This window comes from Oryctolagus cuniculus, chromosome 7 (genome assembly GCF_051225735.1).
Source record: "Oryctolagus cuniculus isolate XC-2025 breed Fujian yellow rabbit chromosome 7, ASM5122573v1, whole genome shotgun sequence".
NCBI classification, from domain to species: Eukaryota; Metazoa; Chordata; class Mammalia; order Lagomorpha; family Leporidae; genus Oryctolagus; species Oryctolagus cuniculus.
This window is the reverse complement of record NC_142873.1, coordinates 77,078,497-77,093,898: the sequence shown is the minus strand read 5'-3', so window position 1 is coordinate 77,093,898 and position 15,402 is coordinate 77,078,497. Positions and strand designations below refer to the sequence as shown.

Here is a 15,402-nt window from a genome sequence, read left to right as displayed (position 1 = left end):
AACTGTAGCAAGATCAAATGCCCTAGGAATACTGGGGGAAAATTTTTCTTGATATCTCACTGGAGAATAATGCACCATGGACAGTCAGGAAGCCACTGAAGGGACAACACTAAACTCAAGGAAGCAACGTGGCTCCCTGCCCCTCCACCCATATCTTCTCTGGGTTATTCTCAATACCCTGCATATCAGAGGCTGAACCATTCCCAAACAGCAACACTAAGGTGCACAGAAGCCAACATTGAGGTCTTCACTGAACTTTAAATGGCTAAATTATATGTGAGTTGTAAGGGAAATATTGAGAAATCTCTCAATCTCAATCCAATTCACAAATCTTTTCTGTTTAAAAAGATTAATTATATGCCAGCCTTCTCCCAAAGGATGACACCTGCAAATATTTGCAAAAATCGTAGTCACTTTAAAAGATTATCTTATTAATTCCCTGACTTGTATTTTGTTTAAAGTGACTTTATATCACAAAAATATATTTCAAGTATAAAATGTACATTATTGCAATACACCTTTCTGCAAATCCAAAATTCTTGGTTTATAATAAAATTGTGAAGTGCTCAAAAAATGTTTAAAATCATCAACGTACCTATTATAGAAGTCCAGCATCTTAAATTGTTTAACAAGTTGCAGGAAAGCATTTCTTAGAACAACATAATTGAAATTGCTTATGTTTTTACATTTTATATTTTTATTGTCTCTAATATTCTTCCTTCTCAAACAGAACTTCCCTTCACCATCTCTATAACATTGTTCTTGAGTCAGTCATTCTGTGCACCTCAATTTAGATATTCCTAAATTCTCTTCTAGTGTCTTTTCAAAATGCATGTGGTTCCAGACTGAACAGATGATAATCTTCCTATCTGCAGAGGTAACATCACCAGTATTGTTAATTCTGCTGGGTAGGTGTCTTCATATTCTCAGAGCTGACTGTGTCGTTTAGGCGGCCTCCTTGTCACAGAATGCCTAAGAGCATTTGACAGTGTCTAGAGCCTTCTGGTTGTTCTGCTGGGGAGGAGCGTTCTACTGACATCTAGTGGGTAGAGGCAGGGATGCTGCTGAACAGCCTACAAGCCCAGGACAGCCCTCATCCCCTCCCCCAAAAATTATCTGGCCGCAAATGGTTAGCAGTGCCAACATTGTTCTAGATCCACCTATCACTCTACAAGTTATAAGATAGGAACACGTAAAATTATACACATGATGCACAAGCAAAATCTGAACAAACAACAGGATCTCTTCAATCAGTAAGCTGCAAGAAAACAATGGAAAGAAAAAGCTCAAGATTAAAAAAAGCCTTGGAAGACACATAAAGGAATAAATAAGATCAGAACTATGTTTGCACTACAATAAACAACTAGAAAATGAGATAAAATACAGACAGACTATACATTGCCCAAGACAGTGATTGCTAACAGATAGGATCACAAACAAATGAGGTGAGTCCTATATTCCCCAGATTTCTGCCTACAGGCACAGTCTAAATCATGGCAGGGGAAGCCAAGCAGAGGCTGATACACTTGCTAAGTTGAGGAAACTGGGGTAGCTGAGCTGTAGGACCAAATCTAGGGAAGAAAAGCATAGGAAGATGAGGAGCTCCAGGTATTACAGAGAATTACTTAGTTCTCTTGCTGAATACCAAAATGCACAAGTATAGGGCAAAACTGCAAAAGAATGTACAAAAAACTTCCAGGTGGCTGTAGCTAAAGAAGTCCCAGGTTTCCCACAGTGCTGGAAGACCTGTAAGTTCTCATCAACCAAAGTACAGAAACCTGCTGAACACCCAACGGGACTATAGCAGAAAGGCATGCCTTGAAGAGTGCATCTATCCTAATGAAAACTGTATTATAGATCCACCCCAATGAAGCTTCAAAATTAGTACATTTTGTACTTAAAATCAAGTCAACATTTAAAAACAAAAGCAGTAACTGTACTGTGGCATTTATAACATATACATAAGTGAAATTATGACAATAATGTAAAGGAAAATGTTTAATAGTGTAAATAGCATAAAGAAATACAAATAGTGTAAAGGAAATGAAATTATAAAGTCCTTACACTGTATGTGAAGTAGCATAATCATATCTGAAGGTATAGTATGATAAGTTAAAACTGTATATTAAAATCTCTAAAGGAGAGTGTAGCAGGCTAAGCCTCTGCCTGAGGCACTGGCATCCCATATGGGCGCTGGTTCGAGACCTGGCTGCTTCTCTTCCGATCCAGCTCTCTGCTATGGCCTGGGAAAGCAGTAGAGGATGATCCAAGTGCTTGGGCCCCTGTAACCAAGTGGGAGACCTGGAAGAAGCTCCTGGCTCCTGGCTTCAGATCAGCCCAGCTCTGGCCATTGCAGTCATTTGGAAAGTGAACCAGAGGATAGAAGACCTCTCTCTGTCTCTCCCTTTCTGTCTATAACACTACCTCTCAAATAAATAAATAAAATCTTCAAAAATAATCTCTAGAGGTACAATTAATAAGTCAATAGTGGACATAAATAAAATTTCAACAGCAATCCAAAAGATAGGACAAGAAGAAACAAAACAGATGGACAAATAAAAACCAAACAGCAAGATGACCAACTTAAGCCTAATTATTTCAATAAACAAATTAAATATAAATACTGCCAATACCTCAATAAAAAAGGCGGAGACTCTCAGATTAAGTAAAAAAGACCCAACTATATACTTCCTATAAAAAACATACTTTAAATATAGACACAGATATATTGAAAGTAAAAAAACAAAAAGATATGGTGTGTAATCATAAGAAAGCTGAAGCAGCTCTACAATATCAGACAAGCAATTTTACCAAGGATAAAGAGCAACAGTTCATAATGATAAGTGAATCATTTCACCATAAAGAGATACAGAAAAGATATCAATCTTACGTGTACACCTCTGGGGAGGGTGTTTGGTGCAGTGGTTAAGCCATGGGTTAGGACACCTGCATCCATTACCAGAATGCCTGCATTCAAGTCCTGGCTTTGCTTCTGATTCCAGCTTCCTGCTACTACAAATCCTGGGAGGCAAAAAGTGATGGCTCAAAGAGTTGGGTCCCTTGGGAGAACAAGATGGAGTTCTGGGCTCCTGATTTTGGCCTGGCCCAGCAGAGGCTTGCTACAGGCATTTGGGGAGTGATTCGGTGGATGAAAGATCTCTGTCTCTTTGTCTTTCAAATAAAAATAGACATATAAAAATGTGCACATATAAAAATAAAGGTCCAGGATTATATGAGGCAAACACTGACAAAATAGTAAGGAAAAACAGAAAAGTCCCCAGTGACAGTTAGGATTTCACCAATCCTCTCAGTATGTACTAGAACAAATGGCAGAAAATCATTAAGAAGACAACATCACTATCAACCAACTTAACTTGATAGACATTTACAGAAAATTCCATCTAACAACAGCAAGATACACCTGTTTTATAAATGCACATGGAATATTCACTATAACAGACCATATGTGGAACCATAAAATAATTTCCAGTAAATTTAAGAGGACTGAAATTCTACAGTATACGTTCTCAAACCCAAACAAAATTAAATTTGAAATAACAGAAAGATGTCTAGGAAATCTTTAAATATTTGGAAATTTTAAAGCATACTTTTAAATATCTACGGGTCACATTTTCTCAAGAGAAATTTTTAAAATATTTTGAAGATAAAAATAAAAATGCTTATCAAAATGTGTAGACTACACAGAAGTCATAGAAAAATGTATAGTTAGAAGCTTTACAAAAAAGGGGAGGTCTAAAATTGATGACATAAGCTTCTACTTTAAGAAGCTAGAAAACAAACAGTAAATTAAACCCAAAGTAGAAAGAAATAATGATAAAGAGCAAAAATCAGTAATACAGAAAACTGACAATAAATCAAATATAGCTAAAAGTTCTTTGAAAAGATCAATTAATAAATATCTAGCTAGAAATCAATAAAACACAAATTACTAACATAATCAAAGAAAATCAGTATAGTTCCTACAGAGATATTAAAGAGATAATGAGAATTGTTACGAGCAACTTTATGTCAATAAATTCAACAATTTAAATGAAATGAAAAATATTCCTTGAATGACACTAATGATCAAACATGACACAAGAAATAGAACACCTGAATGCCCTATACTGAATAAAGAAATGAGCAGCCAGCATTGTGGCGCAGTGAGTTAAACCGCCACCTGTGACGCTGGCAGCCCACATGAGCACCAGTTTGAATCCTGGCTGCTCTACTTCTGTACTTGGGCCCCTGCCACCCATGTAGGAGATAGAGATGGAGTTCTGGGCTCCTGGCTTTAGCCTGAACCAACCCTAGCCATTGCAGCCATTTGGAGAGTGAACCAGCGGACAGAAGATCTTTCTCTGTCTCTTCCTCTCTATCACTCTGCCTTTCAAAGAAAAAATAAAGTAAATCTGAAATAAATTCACAATTTAAAAACTCCCACCAAAAAAAATATAATCTCAGATGGATTTTACTGGTAAAATCTATTGAAAACAGATAAAATAATGCTACATAAACTCTTGGAAAATAAAGGAGGCAGAAACACTTCTCAATTCCTTTATGAAGCCAGCATTATCCTGATACCACAATCAGACAAAGACCTTATAGGAAAACTTTAGACCAAATTCTTTAATGTAGTACTAGCAAGTCAAATCCAACCACATACAAGGATAATACGTCACACCTAAGAAGGACAGGAATGCAAGTTTAGTTTAACATTCACTAAAGAACCATGCGATCATCCCAAAAGACGCAGAAAAGGCATCTGACAAAATTCCACACCCTTTCATGATTAAGACAGTTAGCAAAGTCAGAATAGAAGGGAATTTCTTCAATCTGATAAAAGTTATCTATAGAAAACCTACAGCTAACATCATAGTTAATGGTGAAAGACAACGTTTTCCCCAAAAGATCAGGATCAGTACTGTTATTGAAGAACTTAGCAGTACTGTTACTGAAGGACTTAACAGTACAGTAAGACAAGCGAAAGAAATAAAACACATTTAGATTGAAAAGGAAGAAGTGGGGCCGGCGCTTTGGCATAGTGGCTAAGCCTCTGTCTGCAGTGCCAGCATCCAATATGGGCACAAGTTCCCATCCTGGCTGCTCCTCTTCCAATCCAGCTTTCTGCTATGGCCTGGGAGAGCAGAAGATGGCCCATGCTTGGGCCCTTGCACCTGCATGGGAGACCCAGAAGAAGCTCCTGGCTTCTGGCTTCTGGCTTCAGATCGGTGCAGCTCCGGCTGCTGTGGCCATCTGGGGAGTGAACCAGTAGATGGAAGACCTTTCTCTCTGTCTCTCCCTCTCTACCTGTAACTCTACCTCTCAAATAAATTAATAAAAATCTAAAAAAAAAAAAGAAAGAAAGAAAAGGAAGAAGTAAAACAATTTACTCACAGACAATATGTTTGTGTACCTAAAACATCCTAAGGAATCCATAAATAAACTATTATATTTAATAAATGGCTATTTCAAGGTCACAAACTACAAGTCAATGTATATAATCAATCTTATTTTTATACACTGGCATCAAACAACTGAAAAATGAAATTTTAAAAACCAGTAATATAATTAACATCAAAAAAACAAGATATTTTTAGAGATAAACTTAAAAAATATGCACAAAATCCTAAGTTGACAACTATAAAAACAATGTTGTAAGAAACTAAAGAACTGAATTCATCAGCAAGCACACCACATAAATCGACTGGAAAACTCAACATTCTTTCCCCCCCTCAAAGAAACCCTTCATTTAAAGAATACAAATGTCATGCATTTTACAAGTACAACTATAGGAATATAGTGATTCTTCCCACCATACCCACCCTCCCACCCACTCTCCTACCCCTCCTTTTCCTCCCTCTCCCATCCCCAGTCCCATTCTCCACCAAGATCCATTTTTGATTAACTTTATACACAGAAGACCAATTCTATACTAAGGAAAGAGTTCAGGAGGCCGGGGTTGTGACATAGCAGGCGAGGCCGCCGCCTGCTGTGCTGGCATCCCACATGGGTGCCAGTTCGAGTCCCCGCTGCTCCACTTCCAATCCGGCTCTCTGCTCTGGCCTGGGAAAGCAATGGAGGATGGCCCAAGTGCTTGGGCCCCTGCACCTGCATGGGAGATCCAGAGGAAGCTCCTGGCTCCTGGCTTTGGATTGGCACAGCTCTGGCTGGTGCAGCCAACTGGGGCCTGAACCAGTGGAGGGAGGACCTCTCTCTCTCTCTCTCTCTCTCTCTGCCTTTCCTTCTCTGTGTAACTCTTTCAAATAAATAAATAAATCGTTAAAAAAAAAAGAGTTCAGCAATTTGCACAAAAAAACCCAAAAACAACAATAACAAAAAACTGTTCCTCAACAGTCCAGACAAGGGCTGTTCAAAGTCATTGCATCTTGAAGTTAATTTCACTTCTTTTTTTTTTTTTAAGAAAATTAACTTTAAAGAATCACCAAGAATGATACATCTTTTGCAAGCACTTTTACATAATTATAATACAACTCTTTGAGGACAGAGGTCCTGCGTGGGGAGTTAGTGCACAGTGACTCCTGTTGTTAATTTAACAATTAACATTCTTATGTATGATGTCAGTGATCACCTAAGACATGAGCTGCCTAGGCTATGGATGCCTTTTCAACATTCTTAAAATGTCAATTTTTCTCAAGTTGATCTATGGTTACAAGCAATCCCAAATGAAATTCCCCCAGGTTTTTTTTACAAAAATTGACAAACAAAGTCTAAAAACTTAATTGAAAATGTTAAACATCTAAAATAGCGACAACAATTTTGGAAAAGACAAATGTTAAAGGTTTTACAGAGCTACAGCAGCTAAGACAGCGTGAGACTGGTAAATGGATCGACATACAGATGAAAGGAACAAAGTCCAGAGTAGGCTCACAAAACACCTACTGGGCAATAAGCACATGAAACTGTTCAACACTGCTGGTATCAGGGAAATACACATTCGAACTACAATGAGACACCATAATGGATACAAGAAATTTTAATTTCAGCTGTACTGAAATACTAAAAGCTGGTGAAGATATAGAGCAACTCTAACTGTGACGCAAAGCTGCCAGAAGGAACACAACCATTTTGGAAAGCAGCCTGGAAGTTTCTTACAGTTAAACATTCATGTAACACACAATCAGCAATTCTACTCTGTAATATATCTCTAAGAAATGAAAACATACATTAACAAATGAAAACATGCATTAACTCTAAAACTTGTGTATAAATGTTTGTAGCATCTGTTTTTCATGATAGTAAAAAACTGGAAATAACCTAATAGTCATCAAGAGATATAGGCCGGTGCCGGGACTCACTTGGCTAATCCTCCGCCTGTGGTGCTGGCACCCCAGGTTCTAGTCCCGGTCCGGGCACCGGATTCTGTCCCGGTTGCTCCTCTTCCAGTCCAGCTCTCTGCTGTGGCCTGGGAAGGCAGTGGAGGATGGCCTAAGTGCTTGGGCCCTCCACCCGCATGGGAGACCAGGAGGAAACTTTAGCTTTGGAAACATAATTCCATTTGACTGAATACTGACTAAATATTGGATGCTGGTATATATTTAAAAATCAATATTTATCTTTTAGGAAATACAGTCTGAAATATTTACTGATGAAGTAATATGGTATCTGGGATTTGCGTCAAAATAATACAGAGGATTGAATGAATGGTAGTATAGATTAAAGATTACTCATAAGTTAATTTTTTAAATTGAGGATGAGTGTATGGGGTTTAATTATATTATTCTGTCTACTTTCATATATGTTTGAGATTTTCCATAATAAACAGTTACTAGGCACTTAGTCCAGAGTTGAGACACAGGTTAAGATGCCTGTGCTGCACATCAGAGTACCTGGTTTCCTCTATGGTTTCTGATTCCAGTTTCCTGCTAACGCAGACCCTGGGGGGCAGTGGTGGGTTCCTGCCACCTACAAAGGAGATCTGGATTGAGTTCTTGGTTACTGGCTTCAATCCCTCTCCCCCTTCCCAATAACTGCAAAGCACTTGGGGAGTGAACCAATGTATGAGATATTTCTCTCTCTCTCTCTCTCTCTCTCTCTCATTCTCAGTCTCTTTGTCTTCCTCTCAAATAAAAAATTTTCTTGAAAAAAAAAAGTATCCTCTTTTTCTTGAGTTGATGGCTGATTTCTTGAGTTATGCAGAATTTAAAGACTCTCCAGAGAGAATTTTACATGACCTTCATTCAGAAGTCCACATTCTAAAGGATGATGTTAATATTCTTGATAAAGCAAGAGTGGGACGTCAGAGAAAAAAAAAAAGCTTTAAAAACACTTCCCCTCAGATCTGGGCTATTTCAAGATCCCTCCTCCCCCCAAGCCCCCAATCATCACTCTTCTTCCCCTTGGGCCCTCCATTTTTCCCTAGCAAAGCACATGTAATGTGACTCGGAGCTGACCCAGCCCGATCATCCTGGGAATGTCCTTTAGAAGTCAGCCACACACAAATCTAACTCACTAAATCACAAAATATGACATCATGCTGGTGCTCAACAAGTATCAGATCAATGAATTACAAGCAAAATTGTGGGAGGCGCCCATGGTCCTTCAAACTCAACTTAGCTCCGTTTAATATTTTGCAAAATATTAAATCTCCTACCTCTTTCTTAAAAAAAGATTATGGTATCTGAAAACTTCCTCAATGGCAAATACTGAAACATTTTTTAAGAAACAGTCTTAATCTAGGGAGGCGGTATCCTCCAATATCCGCTCTTGGAACAAGGTGGTTCTTTTTCTTATCAGAGTAGTAACAAGGACAGTAAAATGCAACCCTCTACAAAAATCCTTATCACACATACTCCTTTTTTTTTTTTTTTTTTTTTTTTTTTGACAGGCAGAGTGGACAGTGAGAGAGAGAGACAGAGAGAAAGGTCTTCCTTTGCCGTTGGTTCACCCTCCAACGGCCACCATGGCTGGCGCACCGCGCTGATCTGATGGCAGGAGCCAGGTACTTATCCTGGTCTCCCATGGGGTGCAGGGCCCAAGCACTTGGGCCATCCTCCACTGCACTCCCTGGCCACAGCAGAGAGCTGGCCTGGAAGAGGGGCAACCAGGACAGAATCTGGCACCCCGACCGGGACTAGAACCCGGTGTGCCGGTAGCCTAGTGAGCCGCGGCGCCAGCAATCACAGATACTCCTAACCTTCCTTTTGAATGTTCTTGTTTCTTTGCATTGGAACATGCCTTTCCTCACTGTGGTTCATCACCACGCTGGAGGAGAGTGAGAACAAGAAAAACAGCCTGTAAAGCTTCAGAACAGAAAAGCAGAAAGTGAGATCAGGGACATCCCAGCATGCATTAGAGATAAACAGCAATTCTATCCCGAAAGGCCCTTCTATCTTCTATGCTTGCTTGCTTTTTTTTTTTTTTTTTAAGATTTATTTATTTTGAAAGAAAGGCAGAGTTAGAGAGAGAAAAACAGAGATGAGCGAGATCTTCCAGCCGCTGCTTCACTCCCCAAGTGGCTACAATGGCCAGGGGAAGAGTCAGGAGCCAGCAGCTACTTTTAGGTCTCCCTCATGGGTGCAGGGACTCAAGCACTTGGGCCATCTTTCACTGCTTTCCCAGGCACATTAGCAGAGAGCTGGATGGGAAGAGGGGCAGCTGGGATTCCAACCAGCAACCATATGGGATTCTGGCTTTACCCACTATGCCACAGCACCGGCCCCATCTTCTACACTTTCTGAAATCAGTCTCTTACCTTCAAGCTCACACAAAACATGGCTTCCAACACCCTTTTCATTCCCTCCACTGAAATTATCCCTCTACTTTCCCATAGGACATTCAACCAGCGTCTCCTGGAGAACCCACAATGTTATATTTTGGGTCTTTCTTACTCAGTACCGTCTACTGCTACCCAACAGATGGAAAGATTCTTTTCTGGTCATTAGCTTTGTTCCATTTAGTACCAACCCTGTGGAACCAACAGCAGTTGCTGTAAAAACTCACATTCCTAGGTCAAGGGCTTTAACACTGGAAGAGAAGGAGCTGATAATTAGGTGGCTGTTCTATTTTCGGGACTGGGGATCAGGAATGACCGGCCACCACTCACTTGCAGACCAGTAGTTACTTCGTGTTAGCTAACGTTCTATCTCCTGCCAATCTGGGGACTGAAATATTTTCTACCCAGGCGTATCGTACTGACTTCAAGTTCAGTCTTAACCTATTCAAAACCATGAGACCACGTGCAAAATGCACTGTATATGAGGCGTAAGGGTGAGAGCTTCTAACTTGCCAGGCAGCACTTCTAGCAAACTGCCTACAGAAATCACTGCGGAAAAGACCTAAACCCCCAAGACTCCCACAATTTACTGTGCTTTGTTTACTCATTCTACACATTCACTTTCTTCCTGAACAGGGAATTCACTTGCTCAAACCGAGTAGGAGGTGAAGCTGGTGCCCAAAGGACAGGAAAGAGAAAGGCAGATGTAGAACAAAACCTTCCTGGCTGTCAGCTCCCAACACGTCCTAACAACCGCGTCCAAAAACATCCACCTTAGAACGCAGGATATCAAAGACCCCAAGCCCCGGGCTCTGAAGAGGGTTAGTGGAGAAAACGCGAGGTCAACGCTACACAGTCAGGAGGGTCAGAGAGCGCGCTCGGCCACGGTTTGGGGCAGCAGGCCTGTCCTGGGACGGCGGGTGTCAACACCAGCCCGGGGACGTCCAAGGAAACAGACTCACAGGGAGAAACTCCGCAGAACTCCTGTTCTGTAGAGCACCCGACTCCGTCTAGAGCCGTGGTGGGGAAGGGGGCTGGGGGAGGGTTGGGAGCGGTGAGGGGCGCACGCGGGGGACACTCGCACCGGAAAGGAAGGGAGGGGTTTTGGTCTTGCACCTTTAAGTCTCATCCCCACCCCCTCCCGCAGCTCCCAAAGTAATCAATAGCCAAGGCCTAGGTGAGGTGGAGTGTAATAAAAATAAATAAAAATGGACCAATAAAGATCTGTTTTTTGTTTTGTCCCCCACCCCCACCCCAGCCTTGGCGTATGTCAGACTGCAACTTCAGACAACATCATCAAAGTCCCCAAAGAGGTCTCCGGTGAGGAAGACCGACGTGAGACTCGGCGAAGGAAACCAGCGGGGGACAGGGGAGCTGCGCCCCTGGACGCCGCAGGGGAGCGCGGCCGGCGGCCGGCCAGCCAGAGGTGAGGGGCGGCAGGCTGAGGGGAGTCCGCCCCAGCAGCCTCTCCCCGCGGCCGGCGCCGACGCCTGGAGCGTCCCTCAAGTTCCTCCACGCCCGCCTCGCCCCACGCGCCCCTCGTCGAGGACCCCGGCCCCCAGCACAGCCCGCAGCCCGCAGCCGTCTCAGCTCGGGGCAGCAGCGCGCGCGCGGCCCGAACCCCAGACGGGAACTCGCGGGTAGCCGCCGAGGGCGACCTCAGCCCGGAGCGAGCGCCTCCGCCGCACACTCACCATGGCGCTCGATCCCGCGTCCCGGACGCGGACGCCTGCCCTGCGCTCACGGCCGCCGCCGCCGCCGCCGAGGGCTGGAGCCCGCCACCCCCATCCCCCACGCACGGCCCGCGGACACCCCGACCAAACCGCCGCCGCCCCTGCAGCCACCGCCACGACCGCGCTGGCCGCGCACGCCCCGCCCCCGCCTCCCGCCCGCCGCGGCCCGCCCCCCGGGGCCCAGCCCATTGGCCCGCGCTGCCGGGGGCGGGGCCCGGGCGTCCGCGGCAGGTGGGGGCGGTGGCTCGCGGGCGGGGGCTCGGCTGTCAGCGGCGCCCGGCCGGACCCTGTTCTCTGCGGCTGGCGACGCGTCGGGCCGTCTGGGCGGCTGGTGGCGGGGCAGGCGGGGCGACTCTGGGGAAAAGTCACCGTTTACACCTTCCAGCAGGGAGCAGGTCCTCAACCCTTGTTAAACTGGACGTGGGTCGGGTAGACACTGAAGTCTCTGCAGGCAGGATTCTGGTCTTCAACTCACTTCGTCGACCTTCGTACCCCACCCTTCTCGTTTTCGAAACCGAAGAAAGTGCATTTGGGGCCAAACTTTAAAACTGTCTCAGCTGATAAATTTTATGCCAAATTTGAAATGTCTAAAATGGATTCTGATTTTGAGAAAAGCAAATTCCTCAAAAGATTAGTTGTTATGCACAGTTCCTGGCACCTGGAAGGCGCCCAACACCCGCAGTGTGGTTCTCCGTTTTTACCATTAAATGCTCCTGAGCATGGGACTCGGGGTAGAGGGCCAGGGTGGGGGGGCAAACAGATGACCAATTAAACCATTCGTCCGGTGGGGTCTCATCATAGGTGGGAAGTGGGGAGGACAGAGTTCGTATTGAGTAGAGTACTGTATATATTGGAAACACTTTCCCAAGGACAATCTACAGTGAGTATTCCACGAATATGAGCCGATAAGTGGGAACATTTGTGGGACAGGAACTTGGAGAAGTCCCTCAACCTCCTTCTCCCCTTAAATCTTTTCAAAATACGTGAAACACTTGCCATACTGCACTCCTCTTCAATATCAGAGTGAGTGTGATATTTGAAAACATTCTCAGAGGAAGGTAGCAGTTCATTTTTACAATAGAATACACACAGTTATTAACTGAGAGAACGTCAAAAATCTGGAATAAGGAACAGGTGGTGGTGTTTGGCAAAGAAACTAAAGAATAAAGGGCAATATCCACACTGAATCCTCTGACAATGTCCCAGCACGTACTCTGAATCATCCTGACTTGGCTTTTTTTTTTTTTAATCAATAAATACTTCTTGGTGAAAGTGGTTCAGGATCATGATTTTAGAGGATAAGGAACAAAAGATAAACGAGAAATCAGAGCATAACTGTATACTGGGTTAATGATGAAACACACTTCGCAGATGTTATAGTACTGTCATGTTAGAATTGCAGTAAGCATCGACACCTAACCATTCTGCTGTTGAAATGTTCTGAAGCCTTCCTGTTCTCGCACTGAAAACCGATCATCCTATTTGACATCCTGTGGCACATAGGATATTATCCTTTGGGCATTTGGAGTTCTGGTGCCATGTTTACCTGGTCGTGTTTGTTTATTCTAATTAGATTTCAAGTTCCACAATTCTGCATTTCCTAGGTATCTTTCTGATACAGAATGGACCCCCTCTGTGTTTTTTGAAGGAATATTGAAAGACAAGTGGGTCCAGGAATAAAAATTCTACACATTTTTTTTTAAAGCATAATCTCCCCTCACCTTGGTGGTAACTGATGGAACCAAATGTAATGGCTGCAAAAACGTCATGCCTAAGGCAGAACCTCCCAGATATCCTGTGACCTGAGGTGACTGGAGTGATTGTGAGGGCACGTGTTCCATGTGAGCAGTGGAGGTGGGAACCCAGCTCCACAGGGACACGCACAACAGGTGCTCTTCCTCTCAACCCTGCTTCCATGGCCGTCTGCTTAGGAGGCTGCAGCATTGTCCCACGAGGCCGATCCTATTTTTATTCCTACCACAAACATTTATTGAGGATTTGCAATGTGCCAGGCACGAGGGACATGGCAGGGCACTTTCAGTCCTCTCTGAGATTCTTCACCATGATTAAATGCCTGGGAGCGGGGAAGCAATCCTGGAAGCAGGCGAGGGCTGCCCAAGGACAGGTAGGCTCCCTGGACTGGTGCTGCCCTTGACTTAGAAAGAGTGGCTAAGAGCTTGACAGGCCGCAGTGAGTACAAAGGCTCCAGATTCCAGAGTGGACAAAACTCACCGAGCAGGTTATTAATCTTGATTCCATGATGGTTGTAATTGAGAAACAAGGAATCAATTCACTCCACATGTTGCAAATGAATGTGAAAGACACTGCAAGCATCCAAGAATTCTGGGCAGTCATGAGAGCAAACTAAGGACAAAAATCAAGCAAAACTTAAGTGAGTGTGTGAATATGACATCATACTCATTTTTAATTCTAGATCAAGGTATTACATTCCAAATTCCAGTTGTTTGCTATGTTAAACTTTCTTGTAAGACCTTTGTTGACATGAACCTCTGTGCTTGAGCCACCACGTACCGTGGCCCCACCTAACATCCTAACAGCATGTGTAATGAAACTCCCTTAATAATTAATGGTCAGTGCGGGGGAAAAAATACTGCCTTCTGAAAAAGGCAATTATTGATATTGCCATGAATAAAGAGATGATAATGATGATAACAGTAATAATCACTAGCCATCCGTGGTTTACTGTGTGCTAGACACTGTTTTAATTATACTTTACATTTAGTGAATCATTTTGTCCTCACAACAACCCTGGGAGGTACTATCATCATCCACATTTTACAAATAGAAAACAGAATGAGAGAGAAGTTCAATGAAGAATTTGTGCTGTACTTTATGGAAATGAAGGTTAACATGAACCTAAGCTAGATCCAGCTTTTCTTAGAGAAAGGTAGTAGAGTGTGGCTCCTCTTATTTGACCTCTGCCACTTTGCCCTTGCTCTTCTGCAGACACCCCAGGGTGCCTCTGCCTTGGGCTTTTCTCTTTGCTGTGCCCTCTGCCTGGAGTGGGATCCTTCCCTAAGCGTGTGACCTGTGGGTTTCGCCTGCAGTGGTCCGAATCATGGATGTGTTCCTTGACCGCTCCGAAGAAAACGGCATTCCCTGTTTTTGGATGTTCCCCGTCCTCCTTCCCTGGCTTTTCTTTTTGCCATGCCACTTATCCCTTCACTGACTTGATATGGAAGCTATCAGCTTATTTATATATTTGGATTTCTCCTTCACATTTGGGTATGTGAGCTCCATGAAAGGGACTCTGCCTTCCTCGTCCTCCGCTATTTCCTCACTCTCTGGAAGAGTACTTAGAATTAATCAGCAAATGAAATACTTTAAAGGAAATAACCATTCGTATGTCCAAATATTAGATTTATCTTTTGAAAGATTAGTTTGTTCACATTGTGAAAGTTTTAAACAGATAACAGAACCATATTGCTGTGTTTGACAATGATTTTATGTTGGTTTCTTATAACCAACATACTAACACATGCCAAGTTTAATTGCTTGGCTATATCTTTATCTGAAATAGTCATAAATAACTTTGGATTCTTAAATTCTCTTCTCCCTTCTTTAAAGTGGTGGGTGAACACTTTCTGCTGTTGCTTTTCTTTCAAGTATTTAGTGGACTAAATGCTAGCTACATAAGAAAGCAAACACAGTTACCACCAACCTGTGTGTTCTCCTCCATGATCCTCACAAAACTTCTACATGAAGGTAAGAGGGATCTGTTTTTCCCGAGAGAATTTCATACCATTAGGAGTCAGAGGGATGTTGGAGGTCATCTATTCTGTTCTGCTTTACTTTATAAGCAAAGCCCACCCCAGTTTTCTCAGAATCGCAGATATTAGTCCCTGGCTTCATTCACTGGAAATAAGACCAGGGCTCTTTCTACACTAATTAATAGATTAAGGTTTTTAAATC

At 43.0% G+C, this 15,402-nt stretch overlaps 1 protein-coding gene across 4 annotated transcripts in view; it reads right to left on the bottom strand.

Moving 5' to 3' along the window:
* ARHGAP29 (Rho GTPase activating protein 29) overlaps positions 1-11,605 on the bottom strand; it is an 81,927-nt gene extending 70,322 nt beyond the window's left edge. For 2 of the 4 annotated variants that reach the window (XM_089300312.1, XM_089300314.1), the window contains exons 1-2: positions 11,431-11,592; positions 7,851-7,926 (exon numbers count right to left, since the gene is read on the bottom strand). The gene's annotated coding sequence lies outside the window, so the exon portion shown is untranslated. Of the gene's footprint in view, positions 1-7,850; positions 7,927-11,430 lie in introns of all 4 variants that reach the window. The other 2 variants (XM_008264860.5, XM_051857470.3) reach the window with 2 other exon arrangements.
* Positions 11,606-15,402: the final 3,797 nt, after the last annotated feature.